Source organism: Monodon monoceros, unplaced genomic scaffold, assembly GCF_005190385.1.
Source record: "Monodon monoceros isolate NGI ecotype Baffin Bay Population unplaced genomic scaffold, NGI_Narwhal_1 Super_Scaffold_18, whole genome shotgun sequence".
Classification (NCBI taxonomy): Eukaryota; Metazoa; Chordata; class Mammalia; order Artiodactyla; family Monodontidae; genus Monodon; species Monodon monoceros.
Window position 1 is genome coordinate 99,899,546 of NW_021703774.1, and position 18,569 is coordinate 99,918,114.

General features: G+C 40.1%; 1 non-coding gene across 1 annotated transcript; it reads right to left on the bottom strand.

Annotated features, from left to right (window-relative positions):
* Window positions 1–4,503: 4,503 nt before the first annotated feature.
* Window positions 4,504–4,606, bottom strand: LOC114900085. The gene has a single exon (XR_003794711.1). It is a non-coding gene; the product is annotated as a U6 spliceosomal RNA (small nuclear RNA).
* Between the last annotated feature and the right edge of the window lie 13,963 nt (window positions 4,607–18,569).

Here is an 18,569-nt window from a genome sequence, read left to right on the forward strand (position 1 = left end):
TCATTTTGCTTATCTTACTGTGTTTGGGGTCTCCTTTGTGCAGGCTGCATGTTCGTAGTTCCCATTGTTTTTAGTGTCTGTCCCCAGTGGCTAAGGTTGGTTCAGTGGGTTGTGTAGGCTTCCTGGTGGAGGGGACTAGTGCCTGTGTTCTGATGGATGAGGCTGGATCTTGTCTTTCTGGTGGGCAGGTCCACATCTGGTGGTGTGTTTTGGGGTGTCTGTGGCCTTATTATGATTTTAGGCAGCTTCTCTGCTAATGGGTGGGGTTGTGTTCCTGTCTTGCTAATTGTTTGGCATAGGATGTCCAGCACTGTAGTTTGCTGGTCGTTGAGTGAAGCTGGGTGTAGTGTTGAGATGGAGATCTCTGGGAGATTTTCGCCGTTTGATATTATGTGGGCTGGGAGGTCTCTTGTGGACCAGTGTCCTGAAGTTGGGTCTCCCACCTCAGAGGCACAGCACTAACTCCTGGCTGCAGCACCAAGAGCCTTTCATCCACACGGCTCAGAAGAGAGAAAAAGTAGAAAGAAAGAATTAGTAGAAGTAGAAAGAAAGAAAGGAGGGAGGGAGGAAGGAAGGAAGGAAGGAATGAAAAAAAGAAAGTAAAATAAAATAAAGTAAGATAAAATATAATAAAGTTATTAAAATAAAAAATAATTATTAAGAGAAAAAAAAACGGACAGATAGAACCCTGTGACCAATGGTGGAAGCAAAGCTATACAGACAAAATCTCACACAGACGCATACACATACACACTCACAGAAAGAGGAAAAGGGGAAAAAATAATAAATCTTGCTCTCAAAGTCCACCTTAATTTGGGATGATTCGTTGTCTATTCATGTATTCCACAGATGCAGGGTACATCAAGTTGATTGTGGAGCTTTAATCTGCTGCTCCTGAGGCTGCTGGGAGAGATTTCCCTTTCTCTTCTTTGTTCTCACAGCTCCCAGGGGCTCAGCTTTGGATTTGGCCCCGCCTGTGCGTGTAGGTCGTTGGAGGGCGTCTGTTCCTCGCTCAGACAGGACGGGGTTTAAGGAGCCACTGATTCGGGGACTCTGGCTCACTCAGGCCGGGGGGAGGGAGGGGCATGCAGTGTGGGTCGGGCCTGCGGCGGCAGAGGCCAGTGTGACGTTGCACCAGCCTGAGGCGCGCCGTGCATTCTCCCGGGGAAGTTGTCCCTGGATCACGGGACCCTGGCAGTGGCAGGCTGCATAGGCTCCCTGGAATGGGGGTGTGGATAGTGACCTGTGCTTGCACACGGGCTTCTTGGTGGCAGCAGCAGCAGCCTTAGCGTCTCATGCCTGTCTCTGGGGTCCGCGCTTTTTGACGCGGCTCGCGCCCGTCTCTGGAGCTCCTTTAAGCAGTGATCTTAATCCCCTCTCCTCACGCACCAGGAAACAAAGAGGGAAAAGTCTCTTGCCTCTTCGGCAGGTCCAGACTTTTCCCCGGACTCCCTCTCGGCCAGCCGTGGCGCACTAACCCCCTGCAGGCTGTGTTCATGCCGCCAACCCCAGTCCTCTCCCTGCGCTCCAACCGAAGCCCGAGCCTCAGCTCCCAGCCCCATCCGCCCTTGTGGGTGAGCAGACAAGCCTCTCGGGCTGGCGAGTGCCGGTCGGCCCCGATCCTCTGTGCGGGAATCTCCCCGCTTTGCCCTCCGCCCCCCTGTTGCTGCGCTCTCCTCCGCGGCTCCGAAGCTTCCCCCTCCGCCACCCGCAGTCTCCGCCCGCGAAGGGGCTTCTAGTGTGTGGAAACCTTTCCTCCTTCACAGCTCCCTCCCACTGGTGCAGGTCTCGTCCCTATCCTTTTGTCTGTGTTTATTCTTTTTTCTTTTTCCCTACCCAGGTATGTGGGGTTTTTTTTGCCTTTTGGGAGGTCTGAGGTCTTCTGCCAGCATTCAGTAGGTGTTCTGTAGGAGTTGTTCCACGTGTGGATGTATTTCTTGTGTATCTGTGGAGAGGAAGGTCCACGTCTTACTCTTCCGCCATCTTCCCATAAGTCGGGTTGTGAATATTAAATGATACAGTTTATGTGAAGTGCCTAGCATTATATTTGGTGCATAGTAAATGCCCAAAAAAGTAGAGGATTTTTGTAATCACTTTTATTTGGAGGTATGATGGTTTGTCTTACTTGGCTAGGCTATGCTATTTATTCAGTCAAACATTAATGTAAGTATTGCTGCAGTGGTATTTTATAGATATGGTTAACATCTACAATCAGTTGGCTTTAAGTAAAGGAGATGATCTTGATAATGTGAATAGCCCTCATCTAGTAAGTTGAAGAACTTAATAGCAAAAACTGAGATTTCTTGTAGAAGAAATTCTGTCTCATGTATGTAGCATAAAATCATGCTTGAGTTTTTAGTCTGTCAGTCTGCCCTGCAAGATTTCACATTAGCCACTCCCCACAATCACATGAGCCAATTCCTTAAAATAAAGGAATTGTGTGTGTTTGTGTATTCTATTGGTTCTGTTTCTCTGGAGGACACTGACTGATACATGGGTTATACTATGGGCACAGATCAACACAAGAGGCTTAGAAAATCCAGTTGAGAGAGTGGAAAGAAGGAGAGAGGGCAAGAGAGGTTATAAGAAAAATAGGATCCTCTAAACAGCTCCATAAACCCAATTAGAATTTCCACAGGAAGTGGGAGTCCCTCAACTAGTGTGCAACCCAAAGTGGCTGCACAAAGCTGGGCCTGGTCCCCCCAGAGGAACTTCTACTCGCTCTTACTGAGGATCTTCTTCCACTCTGAGTTGCTTGCTCAACCACACCCCTTCCTCTGTGGTCCTATGGGATTCACTGGGAGGAGCGGTCAGAGGTGCTTCTTTCCTCCTGGCTCAGGGACTGAGGACTGAAAGATGCTGTACCACAGTCATTGCAGGAACACTGGCCCTCTCAGCCTCCTATTCCTTAGTGGCTCTGGAGAAAGTCAGATGGGAACAAAAATCTCCTCCAACCCCTAAGGATTCCAAGGATGGACTCTCTCCTGCTGTGTGTCACTTACTGTTATATGTTTCCAAAAATACTACAGATATAACATAGTGATTGGAATCAGAGTTGGAAATTCCTCTCTTAGAGTCCCAAAGGGCACCCAGCTATTAATTAGAACTCAGATAAAATAACTGCTGCTTCTGGGCAATGAAGCAGTTAATTAAGCAGAATTTGTTTAGATAATACTCATATTAAAGATTCAGATTTTTAAAATTCAACTTGTCAAATGACTCAGGAACCACTCATTTCATACTCTGCTTAAAATTACTTAAAAATCAAGGCATTACTATGCTTTGAAGACCATCTGAATAAAGGGAAACCTAAGAGGCACAGTACCAGTGTGGACTGTCTCAGTGAGAAGCTTTTCTTTGTATTACAAACATCAAATGCTTAGCTGATCAAACATGGCCAATTATACACACTCTTTTGTCTCGCTTAAGTTTCTTGCACCATGGGTAACTTTCTAACCTATCATTAGCATCTTCTACCTCCATCTATTCTCCTTACTTCCATTGTTTCACCTTTCTGAAATTCCAGCTTTATCAGATCATGATTAATAATGAGCTTCCTCTGATTTAAACCAGGTTACATAAAACAGTAATATCTATATTTTCTAATTAAAATTCTATAAAACTTTCTTCCCTTGTAAAAAGTGTTTCCAAAGATAGATCAAGATCATTACAATATCAGTGGATATTTATTGGAAATTATGTCATTGTTTGGACAAACTAATTTTGAAAAAGTTTGAGCTGAGTTAGGAACTAATTACGTCCCATCAGGTGTTCATATGTTTCCCAGGTCCTAATCAAGGGTAGGGAAAAAGGGTCTGTGGACAAGATTAAGCATGGAAAGATGTGATCCTTAGGATACTCAAGAATTTACTAAGCCAAAAAGCACAAAAGAAAGTAATAAGGAAGGAGAAATTAATCAATGTGTGAAAACTGTTGATAAAATCTTGGATGACTAACCTGAAGAATCAAATTGAAGGGTCAGAATGGGTAGACAGTGAAACTGAGGTCCGTGAAACTGAAAGACCAAAATGAAGAGGCAAGTATTGAGTAGATATTGATAACATTTTGTATTGGTAGAAATATGTTTCATCCTATTTTCCATGAAAGAAATAATTTGAGGAAGAATGAAGCTGTAAAATCATAGAGAAAATGCTGTTCATTTGACCAAAATCTGAGTTTTGATTTCATTTGTATCTCTGTCTACTATGTGTCTACATCCAGGTGGCTCAGTGTGTTTGAGGTAAAAGCACAACCATACTGACTGCTCTCATTTTAAATTTGTGACTATGCACATCAAGTGGGCCATTGATGATGCCTGGCAATCATATTATATTTCTCTAGTGAATTTATTTTTTCACTCTCCTAGACAACTATTTCATACTTTCCTATTAGCTACATCTTCCACTTCTTCTTCTCCTTCTTCTTCCCCTTCTTCTTCTTCTTCTCCTCCTCCTCTTTCTTCTTCTTCTCCTTCCCCTTCCCCTTCTTCTTCTTCTCCTTCCCCTTTTTAATGGATGCTTCACAAATTTGCATATAATCCTTGCACAGGGGCTATGCTAATCCTCTCTGTATTGTTCCAATTTTAGTATATGTGCTGCCAAAGCAAGCATTCTCTTAGCTTAGAGAAGATGACTTCTCCTCTTGTTTCACTGAAAAATAAGCACAATCAGAAAAGAATGTCCACAAATTCCCAGCATCTCTACCCAACTAAACACTTTTGTGTACAGATACCCTGCCTTTTCTCTTGTAACAATGGATGAATTGCCCATGATTCCATCTGAGGCTAACTCTTCCACGCCAGCACCTTACTCTGTGATATTGTTCCAGTAATTCTCTCCCTTCTCTCCTGCACCCTCAATTTCCCCTTTCTGATAGATCTTTCCCATTAGCATCCAAACAAGATGTTATTTATCTCACTTTAAAAACAAACAAAAAACACTTTCTCACAACTACTCCTCCATTCTTCACCTTTCCTTTACAGCAAAGCTCTTTCAAAGGTTTGTCTGTTTCTCTGATTCCATTTTCTTTCCTCTTATTTTTTTCTTGGTCTCACTCCAGTCAGGCTTTTGCCTACACTGTTCCATGGAAACATCTCATGGTCACCAATCATTTCCATTTTGCTAAATCAAATGGTCATTTCTCTTTACTCATCAATAGCAATTGACTCAGTATTCTTTAAATACTTTTTTCTCTTGGCTTCCCAGACACTATACACTCTCCTGGTTTCCCTTCCACTTCACTGGCTGCTCTTTCCCAGTCTCTTTGGTTAGTTCCTCTTCTCTTCAACCTTTCTAATTGTGCCCTAGGTAAGACTCAGTCTTTGAACCTCTTCTTTTTTTCATCTATACTCACTCAGTTCAATCTTACGGCTTTCCACGTATCGTATCAGTAACTATGATCCCATTTTTATAAATTAACCAACTATAGGTATTCATTTACTCAGAAATGAGACAGAAAGGAAAGAGACCAAAAAAGTCAAGGGTGATTATCATTCAGTGATGAGATTACAAGTGATTTTAATCTCTGTAATCACATTTTATACAATTAACATATTTCTGTAATCAGATTTTAAAAAAAGAAGGATACATGGCTGGAGGGATGCAGAGAGATTTACCCCCAAAAACTTTCAAACATTCTTTTCCCAACCTAAGCATCAGAACGCTTTGGAAATAATGAGAGGCATGCAGATTTGAAGCGATTCTTTAAGAGCGGGAGAAAAGAAGCCTTGGTCAGCAAAAACTATGCCAACTTGCTTGCACTGTCCAGGACGGGACCTTTTTATATTTCCCAAGCTCTGAATGACTGACAGTCACAGTCATTCTCCTGGGGAAGGACAATGGGAAAGTCTGAAGGCTTGAGGATCCCAGTCCTTGAGTACTTAGGCTCCAGAATTTTCTCTGATGTAGAATAAAAATTCACTGAATATTTTGTTCCCTACAAATAAAATTTTAATAGTATTACTTCTTGTTTATTAAATCAGAGTTTTCCTCTTTAAAATTGTTTTGGTATGTAATATTTCCTCAAAAAAAGGATATCTGTGTGTAATGAAACTCAGCAACAAAACAGATGGCCTTGAACAACCCAGAAATTTACCTGGTCCCTATACATCACCAATACCTTTGCATGTACCTGGGCCACTCCTTTTCTATCCTATTCCCCTACCTCTCTCCCCAGAAGAAAAAAACCACTAACCTGATGTCGTTGCCATTTTCATATCTATTTTAATAGTTTTGTTGGGTATGTATACTTTCTTAAACAATGTATTATTTAGTTCTTTTTAGAACTTCCTAAAAATAGTATCATATCTTATGAGGCTCTCTGCAAGGTGATTTTGCAACTCAATATTATGTTTCTAAAGTTCATCTACACTGTTGTGTGGAGCTGTAGCTCATTCATTTTCACTGTTACATAATATCCCATTGTGTTAATATTCCATACACATTCACCTGTCAATGGATATTTGGTTTGTTTTTAATTTTTTCTATTACTAGCAATGCTGCTATGAACTTTCTTGAAACTAATATACATGTGTAAGCGTTTTTCTAGGCCAATAGCTTTCAGGCTTTTTTCACTGCAACCCAAGGAATAAGTATATTTTACTTTGCAGTTCAGTACACCTATACGGCACAGATGGTTAGGGGTTCATACATTTCCATAGTGTAGAGCTATTGCTGGAAAACAGAAGTTATTTAGAAGTGTATTTTCAAATATTGAGATCTCTAGGGATTAAAATTGATTTATCTGGGCTTCCCTGGTGGCGCAGTGGTTGAGAGTCCGCCTGCCGATGCAGGGGACACGGGTTCGTGCCCTGGTCTGGGATGATTCCACATGCCACACAGCGGCTGGGCCCGTGAGCCATGCCGCTGAGCCTGCGCGTTCGGAGCCTGTGCTCCGCAACGGCAGAGGCCACAACAGTGAGAGGCCCGTGTACCGCAAAAAAAAAAAAAATTTGATTTATCTATCTTCTTATCTTTAAGATAGAAAGGTAAATAGATAAAGTTTTTGCTGGTGACTTCTAATTTAGTTGCATTTTGGTCAGAGAAAATATTCCATATGATACCAATTGCTTGAAATTTGTTGAGACTTGCTTTATTGTCTGAAAAGTGGTCAATGTTTAGAAATGTTCCATGTCAATTTTTAGAAATGTTCAGTGTGTGCTTGAGACAGATGAGTATTCTCAAATTATTGGAGACAGGTTTCTATTTTTCCATAATAAGTCAAGGTTAATTACTTTTTAAAATTTTTTAATTTATTTTTTTTGCTGGTGCCTTGAGGCATGTGGGATCTTAGTTCCCCGACCAGGGATGGAACCTGCGCCCCCTGCAGTGCAAGTGCGGAGTCTGAACCACTGCACTGCCAAGGTTAAGATATTTTAAGAATGTTTAAAACAGTGTTTACAGATGAAATGACTTGCTGCAAGAATTTGCTTTAGGGGCTTTTCTGGTGGTCCAGTGGTTAAGAATCCACCTTCCAATGCAGGGGACGCGAGTTCCATCCCTGGTTGGGGAACTAAGATCCCACATGCCACGGGGCAACTAAGCCTGTGCCACAACTACTGAGCATGCGGGCCATAACTAGAGAGCCCACACGCTGCAACTAAGACCCGATGTAGCCTAAAATAAATAAATATATTATTTTAATTGCACACAATACAAAGTTAAAAAAATTTGTTTTAAAATACTCCAGTTCCTCTTACTCCCTCAGAAAAAAATTGCAGAGATATCTTAAACAAGATTCCCAAAATGGGGAATTCCCTGGTGATCCAGTGGTTAGGACCCAGCGCTTTCACTGCGGTGGCCCCTGCAAGCCGCGCAGTGCAGGCAAAAAAAAAAAAAAAAAAAAAAATTGCCCAAATGGTTTAGTACTTAGAGGTTCATTACATCATACCAAGGTTCCACAAAGCGTGGCATTCCAGCCAGTAGCATCAACACTACCTGGGAACCTGCTATAAATTGGTCTCACCCTTAACCTACCGAATTAGAAACTGGGGATGGAACACAGCAATCTGTTTTAACAAACTCTCCAGGTGCTTCTGATGCACACTAAAGTTTGAGATTTTACCACAGCTGTGTTTAGTTGATATTTGCCTGACTTCTTTTTCTAGTTGAAATTCTATTAAGATAATTGTACATTTATACACAGTTGTAAGAAATAATACACGGAAATTTCTTGTATAGTTTGCCCAGTTTCTCCTACATTTTGCAAAACTATGGTATATCATCACCAGGTTACAGACACTGATGATTTGTCTTTTTTCTATCTCTTTAAACCTTTCTATATTCTTATGTTTTAGGTATGTCTCTTGTAAATAGTTGGGTTTCATTTATTCTTTAATCCAATCTACTTTACCAAGCTAGTTCATTCCATTTACATTTATTAAATTACTAACATTTCTACTTGTTTCCACTTTCTATTTATTCTTTTTTCCTGTTTTTTTCTTCATGACCCTTTGTTTTTTCATATTAAGGTTTAAAAATTATTGTTATCTAGTATGTTATCATATTCCATTTTCTCCCTTCTACTAACTTGGAAATTGCATATTCTATTTTTGTTCTTTTAGTGGTCACCCTTGAAGCATTCGTAACAATATCCCAAGTTAATTCTTCCCTCCGAAACAATATAAGGAAACTTTGAACTCTTTAACTTTGGTCATCACCTTACCAACCTAAATGCTATTTTTTCCAGTTTTTGTTTTACCCTTTTCTTTAATCTTTCAAATTAGCAATATTTATTGTTATACAGATATTTGTTTAGATTTGACTACCTGCTTACCTATATCTTTGCTCAGTAGTTCATCTCCCACCTTTTAGCTAGGATTCTTTTCCTTCTTTCTTTTCCTGCTCCTGGTCTGAGACCAGCAACATTGGCATCACCTGGGCAATTATGAGAAATGCAGACTCTTAGGCTCCTCCTCAAGATCTACTGAATCAGTATCTGCATTTAATACAATCCCTGGGTGATTTGTATGCATGTTAAAGTTTGAGAAGCATTGTCCCAAAGAATTCTCTTTCAAAATTCTGTTATTGCAAGTCTCTTATGGTAAACATTCTCAGTTCCTATTTGTCCAAAAAGATCTTCATTTCACCATTCTTCTTGAATGGGAGCACAATTCTTCATTAACAATTATTTTCTCTTAGCATTTTTAATGACCTCATTTCTCTGTCTTCTAAATTATTTGCTTTTAAACTTGCTGTTTATCTAATTACCCTTCATTTCTCTCTGGCTGCTACTGAGATATTTTCTTTGACACTATTCTGTTTCACTACAATGTTTTCAGCTTTGGATAGATTAGGAGTTTTCCTTGTGGTATAGATTTGGGAATATCTAAGATAAAAATCTAGAGTGAATAGTTATATTAAAAAAAATAAGTGGATAGAGCTCATGGAGTCACAGGTGATAGTTTTACAAATGATTGATAATTTCTTGGCTACATATAGATGGTAATAAATCAGACCTGATTGTCATTCAGGCAAAAATATACAATAGAAGTGAATTACATAGTGTTTTTCTTATTGCTGGATGTTAATTGTGACTTGAATTAGATATTATTTGAGACTCACAAAGCTACAGTTTTGCCTTTTTTATACTTAAGTATACTTAATTATTACAAAAACTTTATGGATCATAACTAAACGGGAGTTAAGCCCTTTAAAAGATAATATGATGGAGAAAATAGAATTCTGTGCCATTGTTTCAGGTCTACCTCAAGAGACTAAAGTCTTAAAATTTGAACTCAGCTATAAAAAAAGAAATATTGCCATTTGCAGCAACATGGATGGACCTAGAAAATACCGTACTAAGTGAAGTAAATCAGACAGAGAAAGATAAATGTTATATGACATCACATATGTGGAATCTAAAAAATAATACAAATGAATCTATATATGAAACAGAAACAGACTCACAGACATAGAAAACAAACTTATGTTTACCAAAGGGGAAAGGCAGGGGGAGAGGGATAAATTAGGAATATGACATTAACAAATACGAACTACTATACATAAAAAAGATAAGCAACAGTAAATAAGGATTTATTGTGTAGCACAGGGAACTATAGCCAACATCTTGTAATAACCTATAATGTAAAACAATCTGAAAAAATATATGTATATATAATTGAATCACTTTGCTGTATGCCTGAAACTAACACAATATTGCAAATCAACTATATTTCAATAAAAGAAAAAAATATTAAATGCTGAAATGAGCACAAGTTTAGGATCCAAGACTAGTAAATTGTGTGTTGCCCATAACTTATACTTAATTACAAACAAAGATAAAATGTTCTTTTTCATCCTCCCCAGTTTTTACAGAATGAGTAGTATTGGGGCAGGGAAACCACTTTCAGCTTTCTGGGAAACAATAAATAAGTAAGGTTTACAAATTGAATAGATTTTAGTTCTAATTTTTATTATTATCTTTAAAATTAAAAAAAAATTTTTTTTTTTTGGCCTCACAGCTTGTGGGATCTTAGTTCCCTGACCAGGGATTGAACCCTAGCCCTGGGCAGTGAAAGCGTGGAGTCCTAACCACTGGATCACTGGGGAATTCCCAGTTCTGATTTTTTTTTGTTTTTTTTTGCGGTACGCGGGCCTCTCACTGCTGTGGCCTCTCCCGCCGCGGAGCACAGGCTCCGGATGCGCAGGCTCAGCGGCCTGGCTCACGGGCCCAGCTGCCTCGTGGCATGTGGGATCTTCCCGGACCAGGGCACAAACCTGCGTCCCTTGCATCTGCAGGCGGACTCCCAACCACTGCGCCACCAGGGAAGCCCTCTAATTATGTTTATATTGGTCTAATTTAAATGAGGTACTTACAGCTTTTATTTGTGAATACAATATTTATTATTATAGTTATTTCATATGTGTTTAATTGCTCATTTTCAATATGTGTTCCAAAATATCTAGGGTTTTGTCTGTTTTGTTCATTATTGTATTCCTAGTACTTAACCTTGCCTGGCATGAAACAGGTGTTGAATAAACATCTGCTGATTGAATGAATGAGTGAACATAGTGATGCCATACAACAATTCTCCAAGTATTACATGTCACCATCTAAAAGATAAAATGAAGCTGGTGTGGAGCAGAGCCTGCCATGGAAGGAAACGTAAGTGGAAAATAAATCTCTGTTGGTGTAAGCTGCCAAAATTTGGGGGACTTTTGTTACTCAAGATTTGGAGGTTTTTGTTACTGCATAACTCAGCAAACCCTGATGATACAGCATATACAACAATGTGCACATATAGAATACAGCCCAATAGATGAGATGCCAAAGAAAGTGAGCTCAATAAGCATTGACTAAATACATCTACACCCTCTTCAGTTACCTAACAGAACAGAACTTTTGTTCACTAAGATCTGCCTCAAATATCACTTACTTTGTGGAAACTTTTCGGACTACCTCAGTATTAGTCAGGACTCTTGACTGCACATGACAAAAACCCGACTCTAACTTGTTCCCCACCACCACTTACGCTGCTCATCCTTCAGTCTTCCCTGTCTTGTAAATGGCAACTCCATCCTTCTGTTGCCCGGCCCCCAAATCTTGGAGTCATCTTTGATTTCTCTCTCTTTTTTCCCATAGCCAATCTGAAGACAAATCATGTTGACTGAAAATACATCCACGTTGATCACTCCTCACCCTCTTGCACTTCCTACTCTGGTCCAAGCACTCACTTTTCTCAATAGCTTCTGACTCGTCTCCCTGTTTCTACTCTTCCCTAGAGTCAATTCACTGCACAGCAGCCAGCTGATGATTTTAAATGTAAAACATGGATCAGATCACGTCACTCTGCATATCCATCCCACTTAGAGTAAAAGCCAAACTCCTAAAGATGGCAGGGTCCCCTATGTATTCTGGTTCCATTTTCTCTCTGATTTCATATCCTAGCATCTTCTATATTGCTCTTCCCACTCTAACCACACCAAAGCCTCCTTGCTGTTCCTTGGATACACCAGGCACATTCCTGCTTCAGAGCCTTTGTACTTGCTTTTCTCTCTGCCTGAAATGCTCTTTGCCAGACCTCTTGCTCTCTTACCACCTTATTTGTGAGGTCTTCCCTGACTATTCTATTTAAAATTGTAATAACCCTCCCCCACACCCCTTCACTTCTGTTTGTTTTCTCCATGTACTTACACCATCTCATAATATATATTTTGGGGGGTGGCTATTTATGTGTTCAATTTATTATTTCAACTAAGTCAAATCAAGATTCTCTTTCTCAGGCTTCCCTGGTGGTGCAGTGGTTAAGAATCCACCCGCCAATGCAGGGGACACAGGTTCGAGCCCTGGTCCGGGAAGATCCCACATGCCACGGAGCAACTAAGCCCGTGCTCCACAACTACTGAGCCTGCGCTCTAGAGCCTGCAAGCCACAACTACTGAGCCCACGTGCCATAACTACTGAAGCCTGCGTGCCTAGAGCCCGTGCTCCGCAACAACAGAAGCCACTGCAATGAGAAGCCCGAGCACTGCAACAAAGAGCAGCCCTCGCTCACCACAACAAGAGGAAGCCCGCGCACAGCAAAGAAGACCCAATGCAGCTAAATTAATTAATTAATTAATTAATTAAATTAAATCAAAAAAAGAAAGAAAGGAAGTATGTGTACATTATTTTTAAAAAAATAAAGAAACTCTTTACCCATTTTGCACTAACTCTCCATGTCCCCCTCCCCTGGACACTAGTAACCTCTATTCTACTTTCTGTCTCTGTGAGTACCTAGATATCTCATACAAGTGAAATCAAACAATATTTGTTCTTTTTGTATCTGGCTTATTTCACTTAGCATAATATTTTCAAGCTTTATCCATCTTGTATGTATCAGAACTTCATTGCCTTTTACAGCTGAATAATATTCCATTGTATGGATATACCATATTTTGTTTATCCATTCATTTGTTGATAGACACTTGGGTTGTTTCCCTTTTTGGCTATTGTAGATAATGCTGCTATGAACATTGGTGTATATGTTTGAATTCCTGGTTTGAATTCCTTTAAATAGCTTGTAGAATTGCAGGGTCATATGGTGATTCTATTTAACTTTCTGAGGAACTGCCAACTGTTTTCCACAGTGGCTGCATCAGTTTACATTTCCATCAGCAATGTATAAGGGTTCCAATTTCTCCAATGTCCTCAGCAACATTTGTAATTTTCTGTTTTTTTCTTGATAGCCATCATAGTGAGTGTGAAGTGGTATTTCATTGTGGTTTTCATTTGCGTTTTCCTAATGACTAATAATATTATACATCCTTTTGTGTGTTATTGTATATCTTTTTTGGTGAAATGTCTGATCAAGTTCTTTTCCCATTTTTTTATTGGCTTATTTGTGTTTAGTTGTTAAATTGTAGCAGTCCTTTATATAGTTTAGATATTATTCTTGATCAAATATATGGTTTGAAAATATTTTCTCTCATTCCATGAGTTATTTTTTAACTCTTTTGATAGTGTCCTTTGATGCAGACACATTTTAAAAAATACATTTATTTATTTTTGGCTGCATTGGGTCTTCGTTGCTGTGCATGGGCTTTTCTCTAGTTGCAGCGAGCAGGGGCTACTCTTCCTTGTGGTGCACGTGCTTCTCATTGAGGTGGCTTCTCTTGTTGAAGAGTATGGGCTTTAGGTGCACAGGCCTCAGTAGTTGTGGCTCACGGTCTCCAGAGCGCAGGCTCAGCCGTTGTGGCACATGGGCCCAGCTGCTCTGCGGCATGTGGAATTCTCCCAGACCAGGGCTTGAACCCGTGTCCCCTGCAGTGGCAGGCAGACTCCTAACCACTGTGCCAGTAGGGAAGTCCAGACACATTTTTAATTTTGATGAAATCCAATTTATGTATTTTTTCTTTTGTTGCCTGTGTTTTTGGTGTCATATTTAAGAAATCCAATGTCATAAACATTTTCCCGTTTTTTAAAAATATTTATTTATTTATTTATTTTGGCTGATCTGGGTCTTAGTTGCGGCATGCATGCAAGATCTAGTTCCCCCAACAGGGATCGAATGTGGGCCCCCTGCAATGGGAGTGCAGAGTCTTACCCACTGGACTACCAGGGAAATCCTATATTTGTTCTTAATAGAGCTGCTCACATATAGCAGCTGGCTTCCCCCAAAGCATGCAATCTAACAGAAAAGGGGAAAACTACGGTGTCCTAATGACTTAGTCTCAGAGGTTATACTCTATCATTTTTGCCGTATTTTATAGATCACACAGTCCAGCCCTTACTCAGTGTGGGAGGGACTATACAAGGACATAAAGAACAGGCAGCAAGGATCACTGGGGGCCAAATTAGAGGATGGCTACCATGTGTATATATCCCCAGTACCTAGAACAGTGCCTAGAATAATAACCTGGTATAATAAGTAGTATATTATATATAAGCAGTATATATATGTAAATGTTCAGAAAATACTTGATGATGAATGAGTCACTTGGAGGTTCTTGGTGAGGTCACAGCATTAAAGAAAAATCAGAGTGACAATCATCGACAGAAAGACATTGGAACTCACTAAAAAAGATACCCCACATCCAAAGACAAAGAAGAAGCCACAATGAGATGGTAGGAGGGGCGCAACCACAATAAAATCCAATCCCATAACTGCTGCGAGGGTAACTCACAAACTGGAGAACACTTGTACCACAGAAGTCTACCCACTGGAGTGAAGGTTCTGAGCCCCACGTCAGGCTTCTGAACCTGGGAGTCCGGCAATGGGAGGAGGAATTCCTAGAGAATCAGACTTTGAAGGCTAGCGGGATTTGATTGCAGGACTTCGACAGGACTGGGGGAAACAGAGACTCCACTCTTGGACGGCACACACAAAGTAGTATGCTCATCGGGATCCAGAGGAAGGAGCAGTGACCCCACAGAGACTGAACCAGACCTACCTGCTAGTGTTGGAGGGTCTCCTGCAGAGGCGGGGGTGGCTGTGTCTCACCGTGGGGACAAGGACACTGGCAGCAGAAGTTCTGGGAAGTACTCCTTGGCATGAGCCCTCCCAGAGTCGTCCATTAGCCCCACCAAAGAGCCCGGGTAGGCTCCAGTGTTGGGTCGCCTCAGGCCAAACAACCAGCAGGGCGGGGACCCAGCCCCACTCATCAGCAGACAAGCAGATTAAAGTTTTACTGAGCTATGCCCACCAGAGCAACAGCCAGCTCTACCCACCACCAGTCCCTCCCATCAGGAAACTTCTACAAGCCTCTTACATAGCCTCATCCACCAGAGGGCAGACAGCAGAAGCAAGAAGAACTACAATCCTGCAGCCTGTGGAACAAAAACCGCATTCACAGAAAGATAGACAAGATGAAAAGGCAGAGGGCTATGTACCAGATGAAGGTACAAGATAAAACCCAAGAAAAACAACTAAATGAAGGGAGAGAGGCAACCTTCCAGAAAAAGAATTCAGAATAATGATAGTGAAGATGATCCAGGACCTCAGAGAAAGGATGGAGGCAAAGATTGAGAAGATGCAAGAAATGTTCAACAAAGATCTAGAAGAATTAAAGAACAAACAAACAGAGAAGAACAATACAATAACTTAAATGAAAAATATACTAGAAGGAATCAATAGCAGAATAACTGAGGCAGAAGAATGGATAAGTGACCTGGAAGACAGAATAGTGGAATTCACTGCTGCGGAACAGAATAAAGACCAAAGAATGAAAAAAAATGAAGACAGCCTAAGAGACCTCTGGGATAACATTAAATGCAAAAACATTCACATTATAGGGGTCCCAGAGGGAGAAGAGAGAGAGAAAGGACCCGAGAAAATATTTGAAGAGATTATAGCTGAAAACTTCCCTAACATGGGAAAGGAAATAGCCAGCCAAGTCCAGGAAACACAGAGAGTCCCATATAGGATAAACCCAAGGAGAAACACACTGAGACACATAGTAATCAAATTGGCAAAAATTAAAGACAAAGAAAAATTATTGAAAGCAGCAAGGGAAAAATGACAACATACAAGGGAACTCCCATAAGGTTAACAGCTGATTTCTCAGCAGAAACTCTACAAGCCAGAAGGGAGTGGCATGATATATTTAAAGTGATGAAAGGGAAGAACCTACAACCATGATTGCTCTATCCAGCAAGGATCTCATTCAGATTCCATGGAGAAATCAAAAGCTTTGCAGACAAGCAAAAGCTAAGACAATTCAGCACCACCAAACCAGCTCTACAACAAATGCTAAAGGAACTTCTCTAAGTGGGACACACAAGAAAAGAAAAGGACTTACAAAAACAAACCCAAAGGGACTTCCCAGGTGGTGCAGTGGTTAAGAATCTGCCTGCCAACACAGGGGACACGGGTTTGATCCCTGGTCCGGGAAGATCCCACATGCTGCGGAGCAACTAAGCCCATGCTCCACAACTACTGAGCCTGTGCTCTAGAGCCCACGAGCCACAACTACTGAGCCCGCATGCTGCAACTACAGAAGCCTGCTCACTTAGAGCCCATGCTCCACAACAAGAGAAGCTACCACAACAAGAAGCCCACGCACAGCAATGAAGAGTAGGCCCCGCTCCCTGAAACTAGAGGAAGTGCGTGCACAGCAACAAAGACCCAACACAGCCAAAATAAATAAATTTACTAAAAAACAAAAAAAAGAAAAAAAAAGAACAATTAAGAAAATGATAATAGGAACATACATATCAATAATTACCTTAAACATGAATGGATTAAATGCTCCAAACAAAAGACACAGGCTTGCTGAATGGATACAAAAATAAGACCCATCTATATGCTGTCTACAAGAGACCCACTTCAGGCCTAGGGACGCATACAGACTGAAAGTGAGGGGATGGAAAAAGATATTCCATGCAAATGGAAATCAAAAGAAAGCTGGAGTAGTAACACTCATATCAGATAAAATAGACTTTAAAATAAAGAATGTTACAAGAGACAAGGAAGGACACTACATAATGTTCAAGGGATCAATCCAAGAAGAAGATATAACAATTATAAATAAATATGCACCAAACACAGGAGCACCTCAATACATAAGGCAACTGATAACAGCTATAAAAGATGAAATTGACAGTAACACAATAATAGTGGGGGACTTTAACACCTCACTTACACCAATGGACAGATCATCCAAACAGAAAATTAATAAGGAAACACAAGTTTTAGATGACACAATAAACCAGATAGATTTAATTGGTATTTACAGGACATTCCATTCAAAAACAGCAGATTACACTTTCTTCTCAAGTGCGCACGGAACATTCTCCAGGATAGATCACATCTTGGGTCACAAATCAAGCCTCAGTAAATTTAGGAAAATTGAAATCAAATTAAGCATCTTTTCTGACCACAACGCTATGAGATTAGAAATCAATTACAGGGAAAAAACCGTAAAAAACACAAACACATGGAGGCTAAACAATACGTTACTAAATAACCAAGAGATCACTGAAGAAATCAAAGAGGAAATCAAAAAATACCTAGAGAAAATTGACAATGAAAACACGATGATCCAAAACGTATGGGATGCAGCAAAAGGAGTTCTAAGAGGGAAGTTTATAGCTATACAAGCCTACCTCAGGAAACAAGAAAAATCTCAAATAAACAATCTAACCTTACACCTAAAGGAACTAGAGAAAGAAGAGCAAACAAAACCTAAAGTTAGCAGAAGGAAAGAAATCATAAAGATCAGAGCAGAAATAAATGAAATAGAAATAAAGAAAACAATAGCAAAGATCAATAAAACTAAAAGCTGGTTCTTTGAGAAGATAAACAAAATTAATAAACCATTAGCCAGACTCATCAAGAAAAAGAAGGAAAGGACTCAAATCAATAAAGTTAGAAATGAAAAAGGAGAAGTTACAACAGACACCGCAGAAATACAAAGCATCCTAAGAGACTACTACAAGCAACTCTATGCCAATAAAACGGACAACCTGGAAGAAATGGACAAATTCTTAGAAAAGTATAACCTTCCAAGACTGAACCAGGAAGAAATAGAAAATATGAACGACCAATCACAAGTAATGAAATTGAAACTGTGATTAAAAATCTTCCAACAAATATAAGTCCAGGACCAGATGGCTTCACAGGTGAATTCTATCATACATTTAGGAAGAGCTAACACCCATCCTTCTCAAACTCTTCCAAAAAAATTGCAGAAGAGGAACACTCCCAAACTCATTCTATGAGGCCACCATCACCCTGATACCAAAAGCAGACAAAGATACTACAAAAAAAGAAAATTACAGACCAATATCACTGATGAATATAGATGCAAAAATCCTCAACAAAATACTAGCAAACAGAATCCAACAACATATTAAAAGGATCATACACCATGATCAGGTGGGATTTATCCCAGGGATGCAAGGATTCTTCAGTATATGCAAATCAATCAGTGTGATACACCGTATTAACAAATTGAAGAACAAAAACCATATGACCATCTCAATAGATGCAGAAAAAGCTTTTGACAAAATTCAACACCCATGTATGATAAAAACTCTCCAGAAAGTGGGCATAGAGTGAAACTACCTCAACATAATAAAGGCCATATATGACAAACCCACAGCAAACGTCATTCTCAATGGTGAAAAACTGAAAGCATTTCCTCGAAGAT